At 41.4% G+C, this 16,640-nt stretch overlaps 1 long non-coding RNA gene across 4 annotated transcripts in view; it reads right to left on the reverse strand.

The window, feature by feature from the left end:
* LOC139827768 (uncharacterized) overlaps positions 1 to 15,816 on the reverse strand; it is a 49,495-nt gene extending 33,679 nt beyond the window's left edge. For all 4 annotated transcript variants that reach the window (XR_011738701.1, XR_011738702.1, XR_011738700.1 and 1 more), the window contains exons 1-2: positions 15,725 to 15,816; positions 946 to 1,065 (exon numbers count right to left, since the gene is read on the reverse strand). This is a non-coding gene — a long non-coding RNA (uncharacterized lncRNA). The remainder of the gene's footprint in view (positions 1 to 945; positions 1,066 to 15,724) is intronic.
* Between the last annotated feature and the right edge of the window lie 824 nt (positions 15,817 to 16,640).

Here is a 16,640-nt window from a genome sequence, read left to right on the forward strand (position 1 = left end):
CCATAAAATTCTTGAGGTTGCCACATCGTCCTTTTATCCTGTTCACACCCAGGACCTCCTCAATCTTCTTACATACAGTAAACAATTCCCCGCAGGGTCCACATTTATTGTGGTAACTAAGAAGTCCATTAAAACTTCAGCTCTGATGCATACCATACAGCAGGTTTCAGTGTACTGCTGTCAGGCAAGACTTTGTTGATGCATTCAGGCTATACAACAAAATATTTGTGTTCTCACAACTGTAAGACTCCCAGAACACCATAGCAAGAGCTATGAAATAATTAATTTTTTTTTTTAATTTTAAAAAGGGCAAAAAGCAGATGTTGTCACAAAGTCAGTTTTGTCCAGCTCACCTATGCAATTCTTTTGGTTCAGAACAAATGGGATGCAAGTAGCACCATAATCAAGTATTTCTGGTTTAGCCCCTGGGTGGACAGAACACAGCTGAAATCCAGATGATCCACATTTTTTTACATCAGGTAAGCCAGGATCACACATAGGGCAAAACAAAGCAATTCACAAATGCCCCCATCTAGGCTTCAGGTCTGAAAACTATGCTGAGCTGCTTGTGCTTATTTGGAAACACTCTTAAGTCAGCAAGAATGTCTTTACTTGCTGCATTGCTTCATGACGACCTGGGACAACGTCCTGTGCAATTGTTTGTACAGCTGGATAGAGCATTCAGGATGTCTGTTTGAGGTGTGAGTCCTAATTCCCCTACCCTACGGACACTTGAGGATATATTCTGTGACAGATTATATTATGTATACTTTCTTCATTCAGTGTCCTCTCAAGCTGAGACTACCTTTTTGATAAATACGTTGTCTATGTTCACACAAATGCATAGGCATATACAGCAAAAAGAGAACAAAAATATCAGTCAATTGGTATTAACAACCTTTGTTTTAATAATACAAATATCTGAAAGCATTTCTTTGTACATACCTTTCTGTAAGTCCACAGCCTGTTTCCCAGTCAAAGACAACATGTTGCCCATGCAACAGCAATAAAGCTGTCATACTGCCTTTGGCTGTAACTTGCAATCTGTCCACATCCAATACGTCACTGAAAAAGAAAAGGTGAAGGATCTAAATCTGGATGAACTGACTGGCAAAGGGCTGTGCTACCTAAAGTTCAGCTCCCTTTTTCTTGGTTAAAGCATTTAAATCCTCTAACGTAGATTTATGTCATTTTGTCGGGTGTCTTCCCCACAGAGGCTTCAGAAATTAATTGTGCTTCCTCCACAATAATGGAAACATCCCCAAGACTGGATGAAATTTCTTTACTTTTTCTTTTTTGTTGTTTTTTTATTCATTTTTTCCACCTCTTCCCTCTCCCCCAGAATACCTGTCCTGGCTGAAAATATCACATACTATATATTACTCTCATGGAGAATTTTATCATCTGTGATAAAAGTTAACAAGATCCTGCAAATGATTAGGACTGTAACATCTTCAACATTTCTTAAATTGTTTTACAGACTACTGCTGTTTGGTCAGACTCACAGACACCTGTAAATTCAATCCCGTTAGAGATATTTTCCTATTTCACAATCTCAAAAAGCTCCAGAATTGTGATTCATTTTAGAAACAAATTGAAGTACTCTTTTTTTTTTTTCCTATGTTTCTTGTTTCATTAAAAGATGCAAAACACCCTGACAAACAGGAACTGAAAACGAAAATATTGGAGCAAGGAGCTGTTTGTAAAGATGTCAGTTTAATATATGCAAAATGAAAGATATTTTATAAAATCTATTAACAAAAAATATTCCCAAGCCAAAACAAAGTCAACTGCAATATTTCTGCTCTACTTTAAACAATATTAGTTTCATAACTCATTATCTCACAATTACTAATATGTTTCCTTGATGAACTCTGTGCTGCCTCATCCTAATGAAAGTGCTGCAAGGTAATACAGCAGTTACATGACAATGCAAATAGGACCCATTCAATTTGCACAAAAAAAAGGTTGCAAGGAGCAATTAGCACTTCATTAATATGATATAAAATGCTAATTTGCCATATATCCCAAGTGACTTAAAACTCCTTTCCATCCATATGTGCAAATAATAGTTAATATGATGCAGTGTGTGTGAACCAGGTTCATGGTGCATTAGCTGGAATCCCTGTGTCAGTTTTCTGTATAATAGCTATTAGTTAATATGAACAGTAGCTCGTATTTAACCTGTGACAGCAGTGTTAAATGATAAAAGGATCTGTTGGCAGCAATATCTCATAATTCCACCCCTGTAAAGTTCTCCCTTCCTTGCTATCCAGGATGAAGTATTGCAAACTGACTTCTAATCTAATTTATAAAGCAGATTGAAATGAAGTGCTGGTAGCACTCAGCTCGGCTGCTCAGCATTTTGAGAGGCAAGATCATTCCTGGTGAATCGCACAGCTCAGGCATTCAGGCACTCACTGGCAGCTTCTAATGATCAAAGTATTTGACTTAAATAATTGATTTATTTATACCAGTAAAGAAGCTCCAGGGGGTTGTGAATATTATGAGATATAATCACACCACTAGGGAATTAGAGACACTCAGATGTGCCTTGTGCCTGCTAATGCCCTGCGGGTGTGATTAGGATATCACACATCAAAGGAATTTGCTCTAAAATTTTTCATATAATAAATTAATAAAAATAATTTATTTAAATAATTCCACTGATTTAATGGGACAGATCCGATGCAAGATGCCGTATGCAGAGATCTACAATGAAAGGTGCAGAAGGACAGCTCAGAAGCCCTGACCATCTCCAGTTAACACCCAAGTACCAGCAGGATCCTCAGGCTAGGGGTCCCTTATGAGGTATTAGCATCATCTCAAAGCTTAGTGTCTGCGATGAGCAATCCCAGAGATGTTAGCCAGCCTGCATTGTCTGAGATGGGGTAAAATGGTGCTCCTTCCACAAATCCTTTTAGGAAGGGAAATGTTGATTAACAGTGACACACAAGGCAGTACATCACGCTAGCACAGGCAGCTCAGCAAAGGCTGCAACACCTCATGGAGAATCCAGGCTCTTCTGGCCAGGTATTTTAACAGCTACCTTAATGGTTTATATGCCTTGACCATTGCAAACTACAAGGACTTCACAGGCTTTAATGCACTTCTCACCCCAGCACACAAAAACAATAGGGAGGTGTCCTTATTTCAGTTGCACTCACAAGAAATAGACTTACAGAGACCAACTTGCTCAAGGGCACACTGACAGTCGGTGGCAGACCAGGGGATTAAACTTGAACTGACTTTCTGCAGTATACTTCTATTCCAGAAATACACCAACTTTTCCACAAGGATATTACAGCAACAGACAATTAACGTCATGTTATCTTTGTGTACTGCAAGGGAAGTATATAGATGTTCCACTTTCAGTACAATCCTTTCCTATATCCCAGGACCCAGGAAAACAAAGGCATCCTTCCTGAGAAGAGATGTGCATAAACCCTGCAGATCCTTTCAGAGCCATAGAAAGGCACAAGGATGGAAAGCAACATTTGGGGGCAACCTGTGCCTTGGGCAAACTAGTACTCCAGGTACCGAATATGATGGCTGTCCTTGGGTTGCAGAAAGAATGAGCAAATAAGACTTTTTGAACCCATATCTCAACTCCCCTGGGGTCAGGCCTAGTCTGTCTTATATTGCTTTAATGCCCTCCAAAGATGTTGCAAAAGAGCTCCAGAACTGCAATGCTGTTTAAACAAGTCACACAAGTTCTAAGTAAACAAATCAACAGCAATTATAAATTCCTGCAAAAGCACCATCTCTATCACAAAATTAGAAAGGGAGAGGCTTCAAGGGATTTGTTCATCCCCATTGGGAAAGACTGAGATTGTGTTCAACTTTTCCACACTTACGTTTCATTTCCACCCTTGCATATCTGCTCTGATTTCAGCACAAGAAGCATTGTGTGTGCCGGCTGGGCCCATTATCAACTTCTGCGACAGAATGAAGTACCCAAGGGCATATCACAAATCAGATGTCCACCATATCATACATGATTTTATTGCAAGGGTCAGATCTGAAATCAGCTTCAAATACATCCAATATTCAGTTTCTCTCACTCAGCAGGTTCAAAAGAAACTCTTCTGGCTTGGAATTTCAGGATTTAAACTCAGCCTGGAGTCATGAAGTCCACTACTAATTAGTCTGACAGTGCTACATGTAGCATGCTGTGCTGAAAACAAATGTACACATTTCTTTATGTTTATAACCTTTTCCCCTTTCTTTACTTCATTTTTCCAACATGCACATAATAAATACAGTCTTTTCAGTAGGGTGAACAACAGGAGGACTTTTTTTGTCCCCAGCAGTAAGGAATACAGCACCATTCACTTGATGGGATGTGGCAGAGGCTATGAGGGTGCAGCCCTCACACTTAGGTAGGGTTGAATCTGCCCAAGTGCTCTTGTAACACAATGTGTGTTGGCTTTGTCCTTCCCATGTTTCACTTCAGCCTGGGTTCTCCCATGCCAATTTACCTTTATAGAATACAGCTGAATACAATTATGATGACATATCAGAAAAACTCAGAAAGCCTTCATATCTAGGCCCACCTCTAAAAAATAAGTACAAAAACTCAGTAAATCTCTAACATATCCATCATAGTTAGAGACAGAAATAGGTCACCAGCTCCAACCCCAGTTTCAAATTCTTCCTGTTTGACTGCCAACTGGAGCTGCAGCAGTTACCTGATCTGAGGGAGTCCCATGGTGACTGGGAAATCTCAGCTCTGGTCCCAGGTTAGATTATAACATGGCTTGGTAATTCTGATCCTAATAAGATCCCAACACACATCCCACAGCACGGCTCCCTGTTATTTAAAAATGCAAATACTAACAGTTTCCCCTTAAAGCACACTGTCAAGTTTACAAGCAGGCAGCGAAGACCAAGGATTATTAACAACATCGGCTCCCACAACTGAGGTTTTTTTTTTTTTTTTAAACAGTGTCTGTTTTGTTATCTCTATTAGCCGTGAACTGTGTGTTATTCTCAAGGATAACTACACCTACAACACCTTGAGCAAACCAACTACTTAGGAGCCCAGAGAAGTGAATTACTGAGAGTGCTCACACCAGAAAGCTGCCAATGAATGTCTCAGCAGTGAACATACCTGTTCTTGATTGGAGACAAAACTTGAATGTCAAGGAACATAACAATATTAAAAGCTGAAGCTTATCAACATGTTATAATTTTCCATGTTTGTTTATAACCACAAATATTATTTTTATCTATACATGAAAGTCTACAAAGGACTATAAAATTCTCTCTCTTTGCATACAACACTGCACTTTGCTTAAGCTGAAGTGGGAGGTGAATAGCTTTTCTCGAAACCAATCCCCAGCAGAACAAGAAGTAACACAGAGGGGCCTGACATCTGCTCCTAACACTACAACAGCATACTGACTGGCAAGCCAGGCTGAACTCAGAGGCAGGAACATAACTGCATGCCAATACAGGTGTATGAATCACAGGACAAAGGTGACTAAGTAGGAACTTTTATGAGCAGGACTTGGCCTTGAAGGCTTCTCTGTAGTGAATCAAGGATGGTAGTAACCAACACATGGTTCTGAAGAGCCAGAGCACAGCCGACAGCCTGGGAGTCAGGAGAAAGGTCAAGGCTTGGGGTGGTGGGGGCTTGTCTTCCCAAGGATACAAAGGGGTCTTATTTGAACAAGCTGAGTCTCTGACTTGCCTCCATCCTCCTCCTCCTCCATTGCAGGAATTCAGTCAGAAGGTAACATATGAGTGAATTGCCATGCCAACGCACATCCAAGTGGAAGATGCAAAGTAAAAAAAAAATAATAATAAATCTATAGTTGGAAAATATGCATTTCGGGGCATATGAAGCCAACAATAAACACAGCAAGGGCAGTGGGCTTGGTAAATGAAAAGCAGAGGGCAGCCCTCCTCCGATGAGTGGCTTTTCCTTCTGCAGAAAGCCACCCATCCTTACAGCCTCCCTCACTACCTGAATTCAGTTTGAAGCCATTCTCCTTCATCTCAGTGGTTGTGTCCCACGCATTGTGAAATCTTAGTGCTGGCAGTATCTGCAGCTGTAGGAAGTCAGATATAAGCCCTAGTACCACCAGTCCGCTGCTGGCAATGGAGCCTGGCAGCCCTATCACCAGGCTAGGGCCTTCAGCACACAAAAAATAACAGTTAAATAAACCACAGACTTGGTGATCAGCAAACAGACCTGCCTGCTCATTCTGTCTGGAAAGGAAATTCCCTCCTTTTGAGCTGGCTGTGAAAGCACCACTCTTCTCCGAAAAATATGTGACATAACATGGCATCCTCTGCCTAAACCAGCCAAGCTCCTCAGCAAAAGTTTCAAATCTGGGATTCAAGTTGGATGACTGAATCCACACGTACTCCCTTGAAAAAAAAGAGAAGGATTCAGTCCTTGGTGTATGCTTGTAAGGATATAGCCAGTATCATCCAGGGAGGAACCCAGTGACACATTTCCACATGAGGTAGAAAGAACACTACTTGTCTTTTTAGGGCTTCATACTGCTCCTGATAAAATCAGTAGGAAATTTGTCTTTGGTTTCAAAGGGAGTAGAAAGCTGCACTATAAATTTAAAACAGAATTTGCAAGGTGGTTTGTTTTTTTTTTTTAAATCTTGCTTTTTTCAACAAGCTTACAAAATAAGAAAAGCTTCTTTGCAACCAATAAAAAGACAACAAATGCAGAACTCATTACTGCTTAGCAGCCATTGTACATGACAGAAGCACTGTTTTTCAAAGGGCGTCCCCCTTTTGATGAAGAACTGCAATGATTTCTAATAAAATGCTTAAATCTAACTCCTCATTAATTGAAGTTCCCCATGCCCCTGCCAGCCTGACAGCCTTGGAACCTGTGAAAGGTGGAATGTAATGGGTATACATTAATGTTATATACTTTGCACAGTTCTTGTTCTGGTGTGACCAGATTTATGTATGGAGTAACCTGAATGTAATCCATCACGATTATACATAGCATTGGCTTCAACATTTCCGCAGGTAGCACCGTCTCCAAACTCTCTTAGCTACAATTGTATGAAAGGAACTGAGACATGGTGACACAATGTTCATTTGTTTTGGTGGCAAGACTCAATTAAAACAACATAACGGGGTTTAAAAAAAATACTAATCTGTGAAAAAAATTTGAAAGTGAATTAAGCAAAACCTTCAAATATTCCCTTGTTCACGACAAGTTGTGTGGGCTGACAGCTTCTCCCAAGGGAGCGAGAGGCCTTAGAAAAAGCCCTGCTACGAAAGGACTGGCTGTTAAGGCAAATCCCCAGCAGCTGGAGCACCAAGGAGGGTGAAGCCTGGCCATTGATGCTCAAACACAGAGAAGACATTGTAAGGGAAATATGGGGAATAAGAATGGCAGTGGAGGAAACAAAATAGGGACTGCCTGCCACACAGGTGGACAACAAACCTGTGAAAATAAGAAGCTTCTTTTTCACTAGACAGATTTTTAAGGGAGACAAACATGTCCTATAGCTCTCAAAATGCCACCTGGGCTGTTAGGGAACTCCATGCTATCACTGCTTGAGGCATGAAGGGAAACAAAAAGGCAGATTATTTAAACAGAAATACAAGGAGGCCTCTTCACAAGTAAGAATAATTTCAGTTGCTGCTGTCTTCAGTGGGGACAAAAAAATGAAGTGACCTCAAGTATTGCTGACTCCCCATTTTTATCTGAAATTGTGCAATACCCAGTGTTGTTTCCAGAGCCCCAGGACCCTCAGGTCTTGTCATCAGAGCTCTCATTTTCCAGAAAGGATTGAAGTCCAACCAAGTCATGGTTTAAAGCCTTTTCTTTTCAACCACAAGGTATAATCATGAATGTGCTGCAGACTGTTAGAAATAAAGTAATTTTAGACAGTATCAGTTTGGAGTGGGCGAGAAAGAGGAAGACGAGCCGTGTGAGGAGCTTTGAGTCTCTGGAGCTGAGTAGCTTCACAGAGATAGGACTTTTGCAATGAAGAAAAGCTCTCTCATTGTTGGTATATGTTGCCCAAGGCCATAAATATATTGAAATTGAAGGCAATAATTTACATTTAGAGTTTGTTTTTCATTGAAGAACTTACAGGTAATTTTACACATCTGCAGTTCTCATATGCCATTATTCTTCGCTATATTGTTACTCCTATAGCTGTTTCGTGGCATACCATACAAAAGCCCAGAATGCCAAAACACGGTACCCCAGGACACAAAGTCAGAGCAGGATTACAGAAGTCCTCATTCCAGATCCCAGGTCTCACCAAAAGTTCCAAACACATCTGTACAGTCAATGCACATAAGTGATATGACTATAATGACTAAAGACAACAGAAAACACTGAAGAAGGATTCAACACATAGAAAGACAAGGAGTTTCCTTATTTAGTACTGTAATGCTGTTTCTCTAAGTCTCTAGTACTGCTCCTAGCTTGTAATACATGAGCTGTAGGAGAGCAGAACAAATTGCTAGAGTCCTGCACATGAAAGAATATGTCCCATGTGTGAGGCTGGATATACTTTTTTAGAACTTTAGTCCCCCAAAATCTTTTTCCATTAAACAAATCCACTAAGGGAGAGGCATCTATTTGCAACCTCCATTCTTCACAGTGAATTGCCTAAGACAGAGGTTGTTCCCACAAAGTAAGCAGGGTATTCAGCTGTGGAAGTATAATTAAAGGACATCTGTACAGTTATTCAAGTCCTTAAAGAGAAGATGTGGCCAGCAAGACCCAGCACAGCACATTAGCAGCCTGGTTGTCTCATGACATGAACTTTCCTGCATACCCCACGGCAGTTGCCATTAAGAGCAGCATTGCATTTGTTTAAATTTGCATTAAGAATAGTAATGCTTTGTTTCTTAGAAGGCAAAACCATCTCACCAGTTACCATACAAGATAAGAATCTCTGCTTGCATTTCTGGTGTGTGTGGAGAGCTGCAGGAATGACATGGAGTTGGCAACACTTAATCTACCAGAGAGGCTGAAGGCAGCTCACAGCCCTTAGACAATGCCAGCAGGGCGCTTGCAGGGAGGTGACAACAAAACAGCCCCACAGTGCTGTAGTGTCCCAGACAGCCCTGTCCTGACCTTCTGCTGGCTTCCAGAGAGTCTGTGAAAAGGGCTGTGTGCCCAGTGGACACTGCTCCTTACCTTTCCCATTTTCTACAGCTCCTGTTTAGGCCCAGTAATGCTGAAGTTTAGCTCTCTGTGTACAGTTAAGCAGAATAAAATGTTAGGTTTAGCATCAATAATGGCTAATACAGTTCACCTCCAAATGCTCCCACCCCTTCCATTGTGCTTCAGGGCTCTAAGCACCCCAAATATGACATCTCTTTTGCAGGTACACCAGGCCTCCATCTTGAGACACTGAGACAAAGCTAGAAAAGGGATGTGGCATGTGCTGCTTTAACATTTTCAAAGTTTCTTTTGGATTTCTGTCTCCTGCATTGGTACTTTGTGCTCAGGAACTGACAGTGACAAACAGCACACAACAAAGTTGAGGTGATGCTAGTTGTGCCATTGCAGTATGAAAATTACGAATTTGCAACATGGCGCTGTTTAGGAACTCCAGCCACAGCCCCACAGCACTGTGGACACTCTATGAGCTGTAATAAATGGGGCACAACAGATCATTAATAGCTACTGGACTTACAGCAGATCATTTCTTGTAGAGGCAGTACATATTTGTGTTAAAAATGAGTGTTCTGCTTTTGAACAAATCACATGGAGAGAGACAGCAGTGTTTCTGTTTGCTAATGCCTCATCCAACAAACTAGCACCATTTCCAAACAACTATCCTAGCTAACCACACAGCATCAAATACCTCTGTTGATGCTGATATTAAGTAAAGTGCATTAACATAGGAAGAGTTTGGGAATCTCAGACTCCCTTTTCCCAGGTCCCAGTTGTTACTCTTACTATAACCATCTCAAAATCCCAGAGAAAGAGCTAGGGATTTAAAATAGATTACCAACATTATAGCTACATTTGTGGAACTTGGATGTAAGTAGAAAAGTTGTAAGGGGGATGACTTTGGAGGAATTACTGGAAAGTCAGCCTGTGTGCACTGCTGGAAAGCTTAATGCTTCTCCAGCAAAGTTTCGGTTTAGTTTTACAAGCATGGCATCCTTTTCACATTAGCACATGGTATGTGAAACATCACCCTGCTTTCCCAAAATAGCAATTCTAATGAGTTTCATGGTAGATGTCCTGCTGATCAAACATGGGTTTATGAGCAATACAAAGAATCAATAGGATGCTTGCGCTCCATGCATCAGCCCAAGTACAAGCACGCTGCAGAATGCCTGCCTTCTACCCACACAAGCACTATTTGTTGGCTAATGAAGGAAGAGAGGCAAATACAGTCATACCACAGCTCATGAATAAGTTCAGCTGAAGTAGTAACATACAGTTGAAACCGTCAAACAAGATATTTCAAAATCTAATAGGCTGGATACAATTTTCTATTGGAAGAAGAAAGCTAAGACTCAGCAGTGCACCGATCATGAAAGTTTAGCCTCTCTTCTCCGGTGGACATACAAGTGAGGAAAGGAAAGAGACAAAAAGATAGCATGCTTGCCACCCTCTCCCTTCTTCCACTGAAGGTACACAAGCCCCTCCACAAGACAGCAGTAAACTTGGGCTCCACCTGAGGGCATCATCTTGGTACAGGGACACACATCAGGTTTATGTGCAGCACCGAATCCCTAAATGGGAATATTAATACTTATCCTCCCTACTTTAAGGCTCCTGTAACAGGGCACAGGAGTTAGGCAAAACAATACAGCTCAAGAGGAGATACCAATCACTGATATAACTGGAACTTCAGGAGCACTGAAGATACATTTCTCTGGCAAGGTGGATGACATTACTTCTTATGGAGGTATGAAAAGGCAGTCAACATATTGTGATGTCCCGTTCTAACATATCATCAGACACATCCTATTCATCTGTTCAAAACATCACTATTTTGCCACATGACAAGAAACACACACACAGAGACAACTGGAATGATAAAACAGTCACCTTGGTCCATGACCAGGGTGAGGGTGCACGGCCATAGCTCCACTGCACAACAGAGAGAGGTCCTGACAATGTGACTAGAGCAGAAGCATCCCAAGCACACAGCCATAAGTCCACAAGTCCTGATACCAGAGAGTCACATAGTGCCATCATACAAGGAAAGAGTTTTTCCCATATGACAGTTACACAAGAGGGAGTACCCCATCAAAAAACCCAGGCAGCCTGCAAACCACTCCCTGCCCACAGCTGCAAGGACTTTGAGGCAGCAGGGAGCTGGCCTCCAGCTGCATGAATTATGCAGCCCATGTTGGATGTGACTTGCAAGACCCTAAATAAGGCAAACCTACCACAGAGGAACAAAGGAGAAGTATTGCAAATATTGTGCATAGTTTCTAAGCTTTCCACACCACCCAAAGAAGCTCAGCAAGGTGAACTGCTGCATTCCCAGCAATTTTTCCCTACGATATCTATTTCCCAGGAGACAGGGACTAGGCCTAGTTAAAATAATCAGGTCCCAGCCCATAATATCTTGCCCTCCTTTCTGCACTGGAAGCAGTATTATGCTGGTAAGCATTGCTCAGCCATTCACTATCACATATACAATTAAGTTCAGCTTCTAAAAGCCCTACCTGTAATTGGAGCCAGCTGCAACCTTTCTGACACATACTAATTGCCAGTAATGATTTAAGTGCAGTAAATTCACATGCTGTAATTGTTTTAAATAAAGGAATCTCTCGTAGCTTTTCCCTGAGAAAAATCTGTTAATCTTTGCTGCTGACTTATCAAATCCTTCAGTCACCTGTTTGCCATCATTTTCATGAGCTGATAACGTGTTTATTAGAGCCATAATATGCAGGTGGAAGCGCAAAGGTCTCATTTGATGGAGTATGAATTCTGTCTCATATGTCTGTATGGAAAAAGCTTGGTTTCACCATTCAGCTCTGCTTTGGAAAAGAATAAGATCGAAAATAGTATCTTTTATTCTTTTCAAATGGAATATTAGTTCTTTTAAGCTCAGTACATATCTCAAAATACCATTTGGATGAGCATGACAGGTTGGTTTTTGTTAAGCACCAGATACCATAACTTCCTATGGGTGAATCTATCCAGCCTTAGTTAATTTCAGCTTAATTATATCCCCATTTTAATTATTTTTCATATATAAAAGCAAGCTCTACAAAACAATATAATGTCATGTTGATTCTACAAGGCTGGTTTAAGAATTCTTCCCACAAACTATTTTAGTTTCCTGCAGAAGACTGTTCCTGAGATATTGCACACAATACATTTCTGGCAGAACAAATCCAGTATCTTCTCAGAAGTTTTGCTCTCCCTTCTGCAGAGTTTGAGGTTTATGGTTGGGTTTTGGAGGCTTGGTTTTGGTTCGCTGGGGTTTTTCCTGGGGGGTGGGCACTGGGGGCAGGTGCTGGTTGTTAGTTTTTTAAGGCACATGAGTGAAATTACTAATTTGGAAATCAGCACACAGGGTTTATTGGTCTGCTTTTTCCACCAGTGGGTTACTCAGAGTGGACAATCACATAGAAAATGTATGTTCTGCTACAGCTGATTTTACTGGCTCTTCAGCTGGTTTATGTGTTTGACATACTGAATGCCCTCTGCTCCTGAGGCAGTGTGTACTAAATCCCAGCCTTAAATGGGGCCTACCCCAAGTATCTGCCACCTCCAGAAAGCTGTTCATAACCCAAGCTTCCTCTGTGAGACTGCAGGAGAAAAAATATGTGTGGACCAGAAGGTGAAATGAGGATGCTCAACAAAATATCTTTAGCTACATAGAAGAGAAAAGAAACAAGTCCCATAAGAAAAGTACTGACCAGCCACTCAAGGAATCAAGGCAGATTTTTCATGTGAAAGACTAAGCCTGACTCCAAAGAGAAAATATATGAGAAAGAAAAGAAACTGTAAACAAGGAGCCAAGTTAAAACCTAAATTATGTTCGGGACAGCCAAACTTTCTAACTGCAAGAGGAATTTCATCTGAGTTAGGACTCCTTGACTTGGCTCCTGAGACTGTAAAGTAGGAGCCTAATTCTAGGACAGTATGTGGTTTACTATAAAACAAATCTAGTATGTAATAATTTCCTTCCACAATTCCCATGACTTGTGGCACAGACCCAAAACCTCTTCCATGATTCACATCCAAGCCTCCCAGGAGAGATGTGATGGCAAAATTGTTAGTTTAGTGCATGAGTAGTTTGGGTGAAATGACAAATGCTAACACTCAGTCATATGGTGGAGATGACCACAGTTATGAGAGGACGGCAGAGCTCCACTGACAATTTATTATTAGCATCTTGAATATGCATAAAAAACATTGTGCTTTTTTTAAGGTAAATAACATTTTCCTACCTAACTGGCCAGTCCTCAGGGACAATTTGTTAGTCATTCCACAGCATGGGCCAATTGCTCTTTTCCAGAGAGGAGAACAGAACGTCTCAGTAGATCCAATAGTCCAACAGGCTGACGTTCTGAGGTGCCTTACAACTCCTAAAGTCTGCTTCTGTGCCCAGTAATCTCCTGAATCTGCATTTTATACAAACTCTGAGCCAGTGCTGACCATGCCCAGACTAACACCTCCTGGAATAGCTTTCCCTACTGCTGAAAGCCTTGCCAGAGTAAATAATGTACCAGTTTGCTGATGCAGCCTATTCCAGAACTCCTCTTAGCTTTAACCTTTCCAAATAGTCTCCGAATCTGAAAAGACAGCTAATCTGTGGCTTTGACTAGTCAAATTATGCATTCCAAATTTCATGTTTGTTGTTAATTATCCCCTTTTTCTTCCTGTTTGCAAATTAATCATGGATGAATCCATCAAATCATGCAGAGAAACAAGTCCCAGCCTCATGGTCTCTGCTCACTACTCATTGCTCCTGATACAAGTGATCACTTATACCACGTTATTTCTTCCTTGTCCCTGACTACATGGCTTAAACTCTTAAATTGAGGAGAATACTGACAAGTATTTAAAAATGTATGCACCTTCGGCACAGCTGTGGAGGGAAAAGGCATTTCTGCTAAAATTCGTAAGCATTTTGGATTCACCAGTCTTTCTAAAAATACCTCCTAGATATCTCAATATTAGCAAACAAAAACAAACAAACAAACAAAACCTGTTAGAGAATACAAAGAGGAAAAAGTTGAAGAAAGAAATGGAAGAACCTTGCAATATTTGACTGTAAAAGCTATCACTGGAGAGATCATGTTATGCAGTTAGCTCTATCTAACCACTTCACCTGAAACTTGTGGCAGTTTGAGATAATTCAACAGTGGAAAGCAGAGGTATGCCTCAGAGGACCAGCAACATCCTTTTTTTTTCTCTCAGAGCAGCTCCTGCTTCACGTGTGGTGTCCCACACACCCAGTGGACCACAAGCTCTGAGCAGGAGCAGCAAGCCAATTATTCCTGTTTTTGAAGGGGAGGTGAGGGCAGAGACAGGAGGAGGTGAAAACAGTGGTGACCACTGGAGAAGTAGAATTTGAAGAGCAAGATTTCCTGATTGAGGTTACAAGAAAAGATGACTAAAGAAAGAACTATGTCTCCTTGGATATTTTCCGACACCTCCCAAAAACGTATCTAAACAGCACCAGTCTTATCAGATAGAGGCACTGAGAAATGGAGGTGAGCCAGCGGACAGCCATGTGAGCAAAGGAGGGCAAGGTACAGGCAACACAGAAAGCTCACACTAATGCAGAGCAGGAGAAAGCACACAGTTCTTCCTTCCCAGGCAGCCCTTAGGCATGGAGAAAGGAGAGGAAAACCACAGAGACAAAGACAGGCCATGCCCAAAACCTGGCTGCTAAACATTCAAGGACATGATGGAGAGGAGTTGCTCAGAGCCATGACAAACCCAACAGTGCTGATAAAAGCCAGAATTCAGCCAAGCCCAAGGCACTCCAGCCCAGCTTGCCAAACTTGGAAGTGGCTCCATACAAACCGAAGCAGTCTCTTACCTTCCTATCTGATGGGCTTTTAATGCAGTTCCCCATCTCCCACATGTGAATAGACACTTGCAATGTTATGTTCTTACTTGCTATAGAATACCAAAGCTATAATAGCAGTAGAAAGGCTGGACAGAATCCAGGACAAGAACCAAAGATTTAAGAAAAATGCCTGGTTAATTGTCATTAATAAAAACCCCTTCATAAAGTAGCAAGTTTCTGTATGCTATTTATCATATGAACTTCCCTTGAAAACAAACAACCGCTAAGCCCCTGAGGACTCTTCCAACAGTCACAGAAGATATCTAATGAGGCAACGTTTAAGAGACCTAATTATAAGAAAAAATAAACCTTGATAACCATCTTATCCCACATACAGCTCAAATATGACTCAGAGTTTATTTTAATAATCCTCATAGGTTAACACAGCCCAGCTCAAGCTGCACTGCAGCTACACAGCTACTGAGAAAGATCATGAAGAGGATCTAGGAAGTCACCCACGACAGGATGCCTGACCAAGCAGAGGTGAAAGAACAGAGATGTGCTACGGAGGGCAGAAAACAGCTGCCTTGAGAAAGCAGGGCTTTGCATTGCAAACTAATATCATGATATCAATTTTGGCCACTTTGCTCTGATCACCTGTGTCAACAAGGTATTTCCTCTGTTCTGTACCTTGAGCCACCTTGCTGCACCTGCCCTTGAGGGAGGAGTTATTGGATTAACCCAGCTTCCTCTTATCTGTGTTTACTCACCAAAACTACTCTGCAGAGAAAACTCCCTCAATCGGTCCTGGAGCCGCAGTTTCAGTCATATGCAAAAACCCAGATGTAGCATAAAACATGCAGAGCTAAAAAAAAAAAAAAAAAAAAAAGGAAAGAAAGAAAAGAAAAAAAATGACCTCATTGTGAGTAACCACCACAAGCCAAGCTGGGTGAAGTCACTGGGGATTTTTCTTTCCAGTCCGCCCACACTGCTAGGACTCTCTCAGAGGGACAGACACCTGCAGTGCTGCTGGGCACAGGCAAACCTTTCTTCCTCACTTTCCCTGAACCGATGAAGAAGAAAATGGGTAACCAACAGAACAGACAAGGAAACAGGTTCAGACATGCTACTTTTGCTGCCTGAGCTGGGCCAATAGCCAAAAAAAAAAAAAAGAAAAAAAAAAGGTGGAGTCATAAGGAATTCTGTTTCCTAACATCACTGCTGGCTCTGCTCCAAACCTATGACCCTTACAATATGTCACTGTAGGATTGCTGGGCAAGCTGCTAGAGTCACTGAAGCAAGAGAGAGAAGTCCCCAGATTTCCTACTGTGTGTAATTTTGTATAGCGTGAGCTAACCATAAACCCCCTGAGATACCTCTTGGTTTTAATCTTAAAACAGGCCCAAAAAAAAGAAAGAAAAGAAAAGAAAAAATTGAAAACAAATGAAAACCACACAACCTTGAGCTTTAGAGCAAGTAGTTCTGACAGCTGAAGATACCAGGCTTCAGCAACATTGTGCTATGTAAAGCAGCCATTCAACCCAGAATTAGGAAGAAACCTCAGGGCTGACTGCCCAGTTGCTGAGATGGAGTGAGATGTAGTTTCTAATGAGTCTTCCCACCAAGCAACGGGCTTCTTCAAGGTGACCAGAGATTTCAACTGAAGGACAAACAGGAAACTGTTAA

This window comes from Patagioenas fasciata, chromosome 3, assembly GCF_037038585.1.
Source record: "Patagioenas fasciata isolate bPatFas1 chromosome 3, bPatFas1.hap1, whole genome shotgun sequence".
Lineage (NCBI taxonomy): Eukaryota > Metazoa > Chordata > Aves > Columbiformes > Columbidae > Patagioenas > Patagioenas fasciata.